Source organism: Xenopus laevis, chromosome 7S (assembly GCF_017654675.1).
Source record: "Xenopus laevis strain J_2021 chromosome 7S, Xenopus_laevis_v10.1, whole genome shotgun sequence".
In the NCBI taxonomy this organism is placed as follows: domain Eukaryota; kingdom Metazoa; phylum Chordata; class Amphibia; order Anura; family Pipidae; genus Xenopus; species Xenopus laevis.
The window spans coordinates 106622114-106636459 of record NC_054384.1 but is presented as its reverse complement, the minus strand read 5'-3'; the positions used below and the strand labels follow the sequence as shown (position 1 = coordinate 106636459).

The 14346-nt window shown below is 41.1% G+C and overlaps 1 protein-coding gene across 2 annotated transcripts in view; it reads right to left on the bottom strand.

The window, feature by feature from the left end:
* The window catches only part of LOC108705251 (igLON family member 5-like), a 240842-nt gene that overhangs the window by 26414 nt on the left and 200082 nt on the right, over nucleotides 1–14346 (bottom strand). The gene's annotated exons all lie outside the window — the stretch shown is intronic.

Genomic DNA, 14346 nt, shown 5'->3' with positions numbered 1-14346 from the left:
ATAAAAATTTTATCAATATGATAAGGTTTGCAGGAGCTCCCATTTCCTCTGCACTGTTCATGTTTTAATGACTCCTGTTCCCAAGAAAGACTGACCCCAGAAAAGCCCCCCCCCACTGATTATGTGTAGTGTGTTCCGCAGGAAGTAGGTAAGATGTAATGTTTTTAATATGTTTCCTAATTTGAGGATAATATGTACCATATGAGGAGCAGAAAAGAAAGAACAGTTCACCCTATTTGAGATCTAGTGATGAAAGGCTTGAACTGAAACTCACTGGAACCAGGGGTTAAGTCACAAGTTGGGTGGGTTTGGGCCAATAAGATGAGCTACAGGTGCAGGTTGTGCAGAGAGTGGGTCAAGCATGGCTCTTGTTCTTTGATGATGTCATAGACCCATCCCTTGTAATGGCTCATCCCAACCATATACGCATCATCAAAAAGTAGTTGGTTGGGTGAGGGCCAAAAAAGGAGAATAGGGCTTCAGGCTGGGTTGGGTAGGAGTTGAGAAGTATCGGGTTAGGGTCAGGCTTGGGTTGAAACATTTCTGACCCTTTTGTCTCTACTGGGGAAAAATGCACCAAAAAATTTGGGTCAGACAAGATGGATGAGATTCCATTGAAGGAGTCACAAGATCCATTTTGAGATGCAATTCAATTCAGAAAAATGTATCTCGGAGTGAAGATTGATCAAGTGAAACCTGGATTGAAGTCTATGGGAAAACTGGAACTGAATTAGGAGAGCAGTTATTTCTCCTCGTGGGTTGTATACAGTATTTAGACCCATGGTATACGAAGTGACTTCCAATTTGTGCCTGGAGAGGCTTCCCTCACAATAAAAAATGTGCCTGCTTAAAGGAAAACTATACCATCAAGACGAATATTTTCATACCTCCTAACATTTTGGAAACAGAAAGAGGGTCAAAAAGATTTGGTGCCCATTTTAGTGACCATAACCCCTAATTACCATGTCCATTTTACAAAATTTGGCAGGTTATGAAAGTTCACACATTTCTGTGTATTTTATATGTTATTACAGTTGTGCTCATGAAGGTGAATTGCCCTTTAAGTTGGGTAAATTCTTATCTTATCTAAAAATTTTACAAAAGTATGTTAAGTATGTATTATCTGCCAAGAGCTAATTAAGTTATAAACTGTATATTTTTCTGGCTGTTCAGTGCAGCAGATCAAAGAGAAACTCGGGACATATCAGTACATATCCAGGACTGCTGGTTGAGCTGTCAAAAGCAGGACTGTCCCATTCAAAATGTGACAGTTGGGAGGTATGTACTTGAGCAACAGCTAGTTTATTTTAAATTAAGTGACATAATAAAGAATAATACCAAACTGGTATATATATTTAAGTAAATCTTGCCCTTTACATCTCTTGCCTTGAACCACCATTTAGTGATGGTCTGTGTGCTGCCTCAGAGATCACCTGACCAGAAATACTGCAGCTCTAACTGTAATAGGAAGAGATCACCTGACCAGAAATACTGTAGCTCTAACTGTAACAGGAAGAGATCACGTGACCAGAAATACTGCAGCTCTAACTGTAACAGGAAGAGATCACCTGATCAAAAATACTGCAGCTCTAACTGTAACAGGAAGAGATCATCTGACCAGAGATACTGCAGCTCTAACTGTAACAGGAAGAGATCACCTGACCAGAAATACTGCAGCTCTAACTGTAACAGGAAGAGATCACCTGACCAGAAATACTACAACTGTAACAGGAAGAAGTGTGGAAGCAAAAGACAGAATTCTGTCTGTTAATTGGCTCATGTGACCTAACATGTATGGTTTGTTTGGTTTGTTTGCATGCACCGTGAATCCTATGATCCCAGGGGGCGGCCCTTATTTTTTAAAATGGCAATTTTCTATTTAGGATTACCCAATGGCACATACTAATAAAAAAGTATATTATAATAAAAATGGTTAATGGCACGAAGCAGAGTTTGACATATTAGCTGTTTTATGCAATATCTTTTTATAGCGACGTATATTGTTCAGAGATATAGTTTTGCTTTAAATGTCTAAAAACTACACCAATCACGGCTAGTGATGAGCGAATATTATCACCAGCCATGGGTTCACTGCAAAATTCCGCACTCGCCATTTGCAAATTCTTTTTTTTCGAAACTGTGGCAAAAATCCGCCAAAAATTTCCCCACTACAAAAAAGTCGCCAAGACAAAATTGTCGCAAATACAAAAAAGTCACCATAAGAAAAAATGCCCAATGACTTTAATGCATTTGGACAAAAAAGTCGCTGAGACAAAAATGTAGCCAAGACAAAACCGTCGCCACAAGAAAAATGCCCGGTGATGCATAATGCATTTGGAGTGAAAAAAAAAAACTAATGGTGCATAAAAGAATTTTGCCGAATGATTTCAATGTGTTTTGCAGATTTTGTGAATTTTTTTGCAAATTTTTCAGGCAAAGTGAAATGGGACAGATTCGCTCATTACAAATCCCGCCCTTTGCAACCCATGGGAATCCAATAGAGACACTAGAAAAATGCCGCAAACGAAATATATGATCTGAATGAAGATTTAAATATTAATATTTGACATGAGGCCAATTTACAGCTAGAGCCTTGGGGGTCCCCTGAGTGTTTGTCTTATGTCTCTCCCTGTCCGACAGCTCAGTAGACCTCAGTCTAACACATTAGCATTTTCATTTATCCAGCCCGTGAGTGTGCAAGAATAAAAGATAATCAGCCCTGTCCGTGGAAGGAATTGGATGGCGCTGATGGAGATTAAAGTGAGAAAATGTAGCGGTTTGCAGTTGGGGGAGAGACAGAGCTAAATAATTAGAGGTGGGTTGGAAGGAAGGTTCTGTAAAGCAATGAGTTGTGAAATTGCAGTGGCACAGCTGGAAATGAATAGGGTTATGGATAAAGGTTTTAATGCAACAAAGAAATACTGCAGAACAATAAGGTGCCCTCAGGCACATGACACTTGTGACACAGTAAAAAAATGCTGAACTACACACACTGTAACACTATTCTGAAATTTCTACTTTGCCAACACCGGAGCTCAATATCATCACTGGTGCTTCCTATAGACTGGGGGCTTCATTTAGGCGGCTGTAGCCTCTAGGAATAGGGCGTTCTGAAAATAACATGTGCCAAGGTGCAGCAGAAATGTCATGGAAATTTTTTTTTATTCAAAACACATCAGTTAATAATGCTGCTCCAGCAGAATTCTGCACTGAAATCCATTTCTCAAAAGAGCAAACAGATTTTTTTACATTTAATTTTGAAATCTGACATGGGGCTAAACATATTGTCAGTGTCCCAGCTGCCCCAGTCATGTGACTTCTGTTCTGATAAACTTCAGTCACTCTTTACTGCTGTACTGCATATTGGAGTGATATCATCCCCCTCTCTTCCCCCCCAGCAGCCAAACAAATGAACAATGGGAAGATAACCAGATAGCAGCTCCCTAACACAAGATAACAGCTGCCTGGTAGATATAAAAACAACACTCAATAGTAAAATCCAGGTCCCACTGAGACATATTCAGTTACATTGAGTAGGAGAAACAACAGCCTGCCAGAAATCAGTTCCATCCTAAAGTGCTGGCTAGTGATGGGCGAATTTGCACCGTTTAGCTTCGCTGAAAAATGGCGAAAAATTCGCGAAACGACGCCGGCGTCTCGTTTTTGACGCCAGCACCCGTTTTTGCCGAGAATTCGCGCCTGGCGAATAAATTCGCCCATCACTAGTGCTGGCTCTTTCTGAAATCACATGACCAGTCAAAATGACCTGAGATGCACCTACACACCATTATTACAACTAAAAAATACACTTGCTGGTTCAGGAGTTACTTTTTATATTGTAATTTTTAATTTTATATTGATTGAATTATTTGCAGTGTAAACAGTGTAATTTAGAAATAAAAACTACATCATAAAAAAACCAGAATCCCTTTAAGGGGTAGTTCACTATAGAATTAACTTTTAGTATAATGTAGTATTCTAAGACAACATTCAATTCGTCTTAGAATATCAGCTGGTTGTTAGGGTTTGAACTATTTCTAGGGTTTGAACTATTTCTAATATAGTTAGTTAGACAAAAATTTAATGTATAAAGGCTGGAGTGAGTGGATGTGTAACATAATAGCCAGAACACTACTTCCTGCTTTTCAGCTCTCTAACTCTGAGTTAGTCAGTGACTATAAGGGGGGCCACATGGGACATTTCTGTTCAGTGAGTTTGTAATTGATCCTCAGCATTCAGCTCAGATTCAAAAGCAACAGTTATGTCCCATTTGCCCCCCCCCCCTCAAGTCTCTGATTGGTTACTGCCTGGTAACCAATCAGTGGAAAGCAAGAGAGCTGAAAAGCAGGAAGTAGTGTTCTGGCTATTATGTTAAACATCCAGTCACTCCAGCCTTTATACATTACATTTTTGCCTAACTAACTATATTAGATACATTTTTTTATTTAGCACAACCCAATTTTATTCTTACACTGAACAATACTTTTAAGCTGCAAGTCACATTTTCCCCAAGAGACCTGCTTATCTTAAATTGTTACAGTTGTTTCTTTGCTTATCTTAAATTGTTACAAATGTATCTAATTGCCCTTTAAGCTGCAAGTCACATTTTCCCCAAGAGACCTGCTTATCTTAAATTGTTACAAAGTATCCAAGTGCACCTGCCATGTATTCTGGGCTCTGGGAAAGTTGAGACATTTCAGTAACAATCCGGGACTGCGGGCTAAACTGTCAAAATCAGGACTGTCCCATGAAAAACGGGACACTTGGGAGGTATGATATAGGCTGTATAACTGGCAATCTGTGGGTTCTGGCAATCAAGGTATATAACATCTCTGTTTAATATGTTAATCTTATTCCCAATGTCTCCCAGTGTTGGGTGAGGTTCCTCTGGGTGCTGTCACTTCCTTCTTGAGTCTAAGGGCAGGGTCAGACATGGCATTTTTACGTTGCATTTTTAAAAAAAGCTCAGTCGGGCTTATATACGTCACTGAAACCATACGCGACCATCAACATGGGTTTTTCAGCACGTAGGTTTCTTTTCCCAACATGCACTTCTCATTGTGTTCGTTCCCCATAATTCCGCTGGCTCGAAATAGAAAAGCTATTTAAAAATAGAAAAACTATTTACATGCAAAATGGAGCAGGAATGATCGTCCATACGCAACTTAATTACGTCACCGGCCTAATACGCCGTAAAAACATATATGCGTAATTTATCTTGCGAGAATTTGGACGCCATATTTAAAATACACTGCGTATTTACGTAAAATGTGGTTTCAAACGTGCAGATCCCATAGAGTCTATTGATTTGGTCGTTTCTTCACGTATTCTGCTGAAAAACACCAATACTGGCGTCCTGTGGCGGTTTTCGGCTTGCAATCGCCAGTAAGAATTGCCATAGTGCGTTTTCCATTTGTTTCAGTGGTAGTACAGTTTATGCGTATTTATGCCCGATGGAGCTTTTTTAAAAACACAAAGTAAAAACGCCAACGCCCTAAAAACAAACAGCCAGTTTAATAACCTCCTGAATTAAATCTAGTGAGTCGAGTGTGTATGTGTGTTTTTCTGGTAGGGAAATTAGATTGTAAGTTCTATTGGGACACGGGTGAATAATTGAACATTCGTTATTAATTACAACATAATATACCAATGCTTCTGCTGTATAAATGAAGAATAACAATAATGAGAACACACTAAGGCCCTCTAAGATTTTCAGATTATCAGTCGGGCACAAGTAGGAAGGGGTATAGTGGCCAAAACACTACCCCAAACATCTATTGGCTCAGCATCAGCTTGGTAAATGCCCCCCAGGAAAGAAGACATTACACCCCAGGGGGTCTCCCACTTTCAAGAACAGAGGAAACACAGAGCGCTAATATAATACCATAACCTGGGATAATTAGCAATAACATTACTCGCATGAACTCTCAATTATCCAGCACTAAAAGGCTATTAAACTTTAAAAGGTTTAATAGGAAAATTAACAGTACATAAAAATTGACACAATTAAGTTCAGCAAAGTAAAGAAGAATTAATATGGAATAACAAAATCACGTGCCATTCAGATAGGGTGGAAAGCAGGGGATTTCTATTAGCTGTCACATGTTTCAATCATCGGAAAAGGGGTGTGGCTTACCAGAATGTGGACAGGGATTGGTGCAATGAGGTGGACCTGTGTGTACGACTAATAAATGGGGCATGGCCAAAATAGGTCTTGATTTTTTAAAAAGAGAGCATTATAAAGTGATGATATATACAGGGGAACAGTGGAGACCGCCACAAAGGTCTTTAGATAAGGTCTCCTATAGCACAAGTCACTAGTTTAGGTGCTGTTAAGCCAATAAAGTCTGGCCAGGGGCTCATTTATCAAAGATCGAATTTTGAATTCATGTTAATTTTTCCAATTACAATATACTCACAATTCGACTGGGAGGATATTTAAAGGGCATGAATAGGCAAAAAAAATAAAATCCCATTTCTACTTTCTTTAATAAAAAGAAATCTATCTCCAATATACTTTAATTAAAAAATGTGTACCGTTTTTATAAGAAACCTGACTGTGTGCAGTGAAATTCTCCCTTCATTTACTGCTGTGGATAGGAATTGTCAGACGGTCCCTAACTGCTCTGCAGGGAAACAATCATACTTATGTACAGCAGGGGGAGCCCCCGCCTTACTTCCCAGCCATACAGAACTCAAGCAGCTTTGTTTGTTTCCCTGTAGAGCAGTCGGCGACTGTGTAGAGATTTGTATTGGATTTTATTTTTGCCTTTACATCCCCTTTACTGTTTCCAACTCCAGCTGCAGGGACAAAGATCATGGAGCCAGATTTAAACAGATAAACTGGGATTCTATTTGGAGGATTATTTTGCTGCAGCCACTGGTTCTGCAGAGTTGGAGAAAGTTTGTATTAAACAATACAAAAACTATAAAACCCACATTAGATTACATGACAACACAGGACCCAGTGCAGTCTGTATATTCTGATTATTAATCAGTCTTGCTGTATCGGCTTCTGGCAGATATTATTTGACTTGTGCTGTTTTGATCGTTTATGGCGATCCCTAAGCAGCCCAGATCACACTGAGCATGTGCACAGTCTTGGTCTTGCAAAGATGTATAACAAAGTTACAAGATGGTGACCCCCTGTGGCCAACTTTGAAAGCATAAATCATTTGTTTGATTAGACTTGTGGTGCAGTGAGTTCATGTTTATGTTTAGTATACAAAATACAGCATTTCTAGCCTTATTCTACTTTAGACTTTACTTCCCCTTTAATAAATAACCCCCTAAAACTGAAACCTTTAGCCTTACTTCATTTATTTTTGGTAGAAAGACCCCCACGCTTATTGGGAACCCACCTTCCAGGTACAAGTGTACAACAAGAGCCCATGTCATGCCACTAGACTCTCCTCTTGGCAACGTCTTCAAAAGACGTGTCATTGATTCCTAACTGACTTTCTTACTCCATTGTAAGTTACTTCTCATTTTTATGGGATTACGTTGAAATTAAAGAGTTAAATAACCTAGAGATCAATATGCTCAGGGTATCCAGAGGGGTTAAACATAATTGCAGTGAATGCGCGGCTGCTGCTTCTGGATGCGGTGCTTATATCACTGCGGTGACCCCTCTTAGTGGTAAGCGGCTTTTGGGCACTGTATTATGAGCAGAGTTACTATCCTCCCTGGATTCATAATTGCTCCAGTAATGAGATCTCTGGCTTTCAGTGTTATTCCCTCAGCACTTAAATTTTGGGCCTGTGGTTGGTTTAGAGCCCATCTCTCCCTCTCAGGGATTGCTTTCCTCGTCTTGCTTTAGCGCAGGGCAGGTACTCAGTCTGGGGTCAGGGAAGTAGTTAAAGAATACGGGGCCTCTGATAATACAGGTTGGTGATCCCTGATTTATATACTGATACTATATCAGAATTATTATGCCAATTGTACCATAATGTTCCACCCTTAAGATGCTGAAGGTCCAGTGCAAATGCCCACCCTAATACCATCCCTGAGAGTCACATAACCCCAGGCAAGAATATATCCTTCTTTGCAGCAGAAATCACCTAAAATGAATTGCTACATTTAGGATCTTGATGCCAGCGTCAGCAGCTACAGAGGAGTTCTTGAGACAAATAAGGCAGGAAAGCACTTTCATTTGCAAATACGATGGTTTCTCAAAACAAATCATCATTAATTTGGTGCCCAATTTAATGGAAGAGTAAGTTAGCTAAGCAAATAAGCCTCAGCACCACAATCAGCCCGAAAAGGTTTTATATATATATATATATATATATATATATATAGAAGCATTGGGGTAACAGTCACCCTGCTATAGTTCCAGGGGTACCCAGGGCACAAATAAACACTCACCCCAAATCTCCCCCTAACTGACCTTCAGACTGGGCCCCCTTAGCTCATAACAAGGTTACAGATATATAGAAACATTGGGGTGTCACCCTGCTATAGTTCCAGGGGTACCCAGGGTACAAATAAGCACTCACCCCAAATCTCCCCCTAACTGACCTTCAGACTGGGCCCCCTTAGCTCATAACAAGGTTACAGATATATAGAAACATTGGGGTAACAGTCACCCTGCTATAGTTCCAGGGGTACCCAGGGTACAAATAAGCACTCACCCCAAATCTCCCCCTAACTGACCTTCAGACTGGGCCCCTTAGCTCATAACAAGGTTACAGATATATAGAAACATTGGGGTAACAGTCACCCTGCTATAGTTCCAGGGGTACCCAGGGTACAAATAAGCACTCACCCCCAAATCTCCCCTAACTGACCTTCAGACTGGGCCCCCTTAGCTCATAACAAGGTTACAGATATATAGAAACATTGGGGTAACAGTCACCCTGCTATAGTTCCAGGGGTACCCAGGGTACAAATAAGCACTCACCCCCAAATCTCCCCCTAACTGACCTTCAGACTGGGCCCCCTTAGCTCATAACAAGGTTACAGATATATAGAAACATTGGGGTAACAGTCACCCTGCTATAGTTCCAGGGGTACCCAGGGTACAAATAAGCACTCACCCCAAATCTCCCCCTAACTGACCTTCAGACTGGGCCCCCTTAGCTCATAACAAGGTTACAGATATATAGAAACATTGGGGTAACAGTCACCCTGCTATAGTTCCAGGGGTACCCAGGACACAAATAATCACTCACCCCAAATCTCCCCCTAACTGGCCTTCAGACTGGGCCCACTTAGCTCATAACAAGGTTACAGATATATAGAAACATTGGGGTAACAGTCACCCTGCTATAGTTCCAGGGGTACCCAGGGTACAAATAAGCACTCACCCCAAATCTCCCCTAACTGACCTTCAGACTGGGCCCCCTTAGCTCATAACAAGGTTACAGATATATAGAAACATTGGGGTAACAGTCACCCTGCTATAGTTCCAGGGGTACCCAGGGTACAAATAAGCACTCACCCCAAATCTCCCCCTAACTGACCTTCAGACTGGGCCCCCTTAGCTCATAACAAGGTTACAGATATATAGAAACATTGGGGTAACAGTCACCCTGCTATAGTTCCAGGGGTACCCAGGACACAAATAATCACTCACCCCAAATCTCCCCCTAACTGGCCTTCAGACTGGGCCCCCTTAGCTCATAACAAGGTTACAGATATATAGAAACATTGGGGTAACAGTCACCCTGCTATAGTTCCAGGGGTACCCAGGACACAAATAATCACTCAAGCTCTTCATCCCTTTTGGTAGAACGATGTATTGATATGTCTTTGCTGCTCATTAAGGGTGCTGCCCCCACCTCCGTGAGATTTTCTGCTCATTCTCTGCATAATAAATGACTCTGTAGACTTTCAGTAATACCCTCATGCTGCGTTTCAATCTGTCTCCTATAACTGAGTATGTTGCTGCAATAAACTCTGATGCCACTACAGCAGCAAGGAAACCAGCGGCGGCTAAAAGCGAAGTGGGTTCTGTAAATTACATTTATTGTTGAATATCTGGTCCAGAATCCGAACAATCCGGCAACATTTTCCTATGGGGGGTTCCATGTTTTGTTTAACGCAGTCACAACAAATCTCCATATACTGTATGTATTTATAGTCGTGGCTTAAGAAATATATCTCACAGTCTTCTACAAAGCAGTCAAACAGCCCATGCACCAAACAAGTGATATACACTATACCCAGGGCCCAATTTCTTTTTACTGTCTTAACCGCTGCATTGTGGGTAAATTATAAATTGTGGCATCTTAGTACCCTACTGCCCCTAAAAATACATTAGGTTTTACATGAGTAACAAAATAGTGTAAAATAAATACAATATCCACAAAACATACATCTATAATATCCAAAAACATGTATCCATGTATGTTCCTCAATTACACACTTGGGGACACCAGGGCTGGACTGGGAGTAAAAAACAGCCCTGGCAAAATGTGCGACATTGGCGGCCAGCCCCCCACAACAAGTCCAGTAAAATAAAATAAAATTAGTGGTCAAGGTCCACCCATTAAAGTAGAAAAGTTAAAAAAAAAACATTGGCGGCCAGGCCCTCCCCCCAAAAAAGTTGGTGGCAGGGGCCCGCAATAAAATAAAATAAAATTGGTGGCCAGGGTCCCCCATTAAAGTAAAAAAAACATTGGTGGACAGGGCTCTTCCCAATAAAAGTTAAAAAGAAAAAGTCTTCTTTCTCCTAGGCAGCAGCTTCGGTTTTTTTCAGCAGTAGCTTCTGGCCCATTTGGCTTCGGCTCTGGCTCAGCTTCTGGTCCCATTGGCTCCAGCTCCCAATTGGCTTTGGCTCCTATTCGGCTCCAGTTCCCCACACCATAAATGGAGCCGCATGAAGAGATAACAAGGTATGTGCTTGGTAGAGGGTCGGAGGAGGGCAGTGTCGGACTGGGATGCCAAGGGCCCACCCGAAAACCTCAGGCTGAGGGCCCACTTTCCAAACGATTGTATCTCCTCTCCTCACTCAACCTCTTTATTTTCTAGTCTCTTTTCTCTACACACTATACTCTATTCTTCCATTATTAAGCCTCTTTCTTCCCATAAAGAAATATGGAATGACCATGAAATAGACCAAATGATTAGAAGCAAGAGGCCCACTGGCACCTGGGCCCACCGGGAGTTTTCCTGGTATCCCAGTGGGCCAGTCCGACACTTGAGGAGGGATGTGGATGGGGACCATGGGGGTTGCTGGGGGTCTGGGGGGTACACACCCCTGATGCAGCAGCAGTTCTGATGGGCCTTGATCCTCTCAATCCAACTCTGAAGAAATATATCTCTAGATGTTGGAACATCATTGGTGGGATTTGCTTTCATTCAGCCCCAAGAATATTAGCAAGATTGTGCTACTGATGCTGGAGATCAGGCCCAGCTTGTATTGGCATTCCAATTTATCCAACAAAGATTCCGTTGAGATCTCCAGGGTCTGGGGAGGACAGTTAAATTCTAACACTCCCATCCCAACAAACCTATAGTGCTTCTTGTTCATGTGATTAGGAAAATGATCATCTGCAGGTAGAACTACCATCACAAGTTGGAACCTCTATACTCCTGGACCTCCAAAAATGCTCCTACTGTGCTTACAAGGCTGGAACTGTATCAGGTGATTACGGACGTTTCCTTCAATGATCTGTGCTCGATTAGGAATTATTGGGTTTCCCACAATGCACAGTTGACTTTACAGGTGCCAAGGACATCAATAGTGCCGTAGAATGAATCTCTCCACCCAACGTGGCTTCCCTTCTCCATAGCAAACAAAAAATGAGAAGGAAAGCTCCAGCAAGTTACTGCAACTGCATCACTAAGGGAGTGAAGACATGTTTTTTGGTTTATATGATTGCACAGACCACCATACAGTGGCAAATTATTTCTCAGGCCCCAATATGGCTACAGGTTGACCTGTTTTTACCAATATTTATTGATATTGTATATGAATAAGAACCTCATGGGGCCTCTATACCTCCTGGGTCCTCCTGCAGCCGGAAGGACTGCTTTCTCGGTGCCACCAGATCTATTCGGCTGTTTTCCGTCTGTATAGCTGATGTTTCTTCCCCTTGGAATGGAATAACGTAAGGCTGTGCATTTCGGAAGGAAACAAACTGCTGACGTCCCTGGAAAGTTTACCCTGTATTTGAAAAAAAAATTCTTTTTTTTTTTGTTATTTTCCCTTGGCTTTGTTGGTTTATGCTGAATTGGGTCCTTCGTACATACTTGCCTTTCTCATTCCAAAAAAACTGTAATTATTCCCCCAGTTCACAATAGAACAGCTTTCATGGGCCTGACAATGGTGCTGATTGTAAGAGGGGAGGTGGGGGCTTGCGAGGCACAACTGATTGACAGCATCTCTCTCTCAAATCCAGATGGGGCCCCCACCTAGAGACAATGACATCCATTATAAACCTGGCCACATTGCAGGCTGCCTCGCTATTGGCTGAGCCACTTCCACATTGTACGTGTCACTGCAGCACAAAAACCGAAAGGCCCGATATGATCTCCAAAGAGACGGCTCCATGTCATTCGCTTCTCAGCAAAGTGAAACTCACTCCCCTGACAGTAGTGAATAGACAGATCTTGATTCCTCTACGTCTACCTGTTGTCCTCTAATAGGCTCTTCCAAATCCAACATAATCCACCTCAGCCTTGAGCAGTGAAGATCTGGGCCTCCAGAGATACTTCCCCATAGACTGAATCACATATATACTATATAAAATACCCAATAAAAAACTAGTACAGGTAAAGGACCTGTTATCCAGAATGCTCGGGACCTGGGCTTGTCCAGATAACAGATCTTTTTGTAATTTGGATATTGATTCCTCTATGTCTACCTGTTGTCCTCTAATTGGCTCTTCCAAATCCACCAAAAGCCAATTACAACTTGCAACATTCCAAATAAAATAATTGGAAATGCACCACATTAGGTTTTGTTCTTCTCTATCAACAGCATCAGACTGGAGGATCTGAGGCTCTCCAGGGCTTCTGACACAGGGGGGCCCAACTTTGCCCTCAAGGGGGAGGTCAGGTTCTCAGATTGAATGGATCTGGGTCAGTGAGGCCCACTAGGGTCAGGTCCCACCAACTTTTTTCCTGGTCTCCAGACGGCCCAGTCCAGCCCAGTCAATCAGCCTAAGGCCACCTCACCCTTGAGCAGTGAAGATCTGGGCCTCCAGAGATATTTCCCCATAGACTGAATCACATATATACTATATAAAATACCCAATAAAAAACTGATACGGGTATGGCACCTGTTATCCAGAATGCTCAGACCTGGGGATTTCTGGATAATGGATCTTTCTGTAATTTGGATCTTCATACCTTATTAGAAAATCATGTAAATACAAAATAAACCCAATAGGCTGGTTTTTGCTTCCAATAAGGATTAATTATATCTTAGTTGGGATCAAGCACAAGGTAATGTTTTATTATTACAGAAAAAATTAAAATCATTTTTAAAAATTACGATTATTTTTTATAAAATGGAGTCTATGGGAGACAGCCTCTCCGTAATTTGGAGCTTTCTGGATAAAGGATTCCATACCTGTAATTGGATATAGATTCACATCACATGGCAGCATAGAAACTAGTGGATTCTGAATTAGAGAATTAACAAATACTATTTTAGGCATTTAAGAAAAACAAACAAGATTATTTTACTCAATCTCTGGATTTGTGAAATCAACATAATTTCCGAGGCGGTGTTGGTTGTTATGGTCCTTTTTATGGTCAGCATGTGGAGCCGTCAGTCCATAGTTCTGATTGGTTGGCAACTGCTAGGTCTTGTATTCAGGCTCATCATTTACCAAGACTTAGGGGCAGATTTATCGAGGGTCGAATTGAAAACTTGAAGTAAAAAAATTTGAATTTTGTGTACTTCAACTAGGGAATAGTCCAAATTCGATCGAATGTGAAAAAAATTAGAATATAGAAATTTATCATGTACTGTCTCTTTAAAACGTCGACCATTCGCAATCTAAAACCTGCCAAATTGCTGTTTTAGCCTACGGGGGACCTCCTAGAACCTAATTGTGGTCAATTGGTATTGATATTTTGATTCAAATTCAATCGAATACAGCCTATTCACCAGCAGAAAAAAACTTTAAATTTTTTCATAAATTTCGATTGGTCTTTTTTTTATTCGAATTTCGAGGTGATGGGAGCTTAAAAAAACTCCCATCACCTCAAAATTTGACCCTTGATAAATCTTCCCCTTAAAAATTGATAGAGGCAGGAGAATAGTGAGCGTTACAATACAGGTATGGGATCCGTTAACCAGAAACTTGTTATCCAGAAAGGCAAGAAATAATCTAAATTTTTAAAACTGATTTCCCTTTTCTGTGTAATAATATAACAGTAGCAATTAAG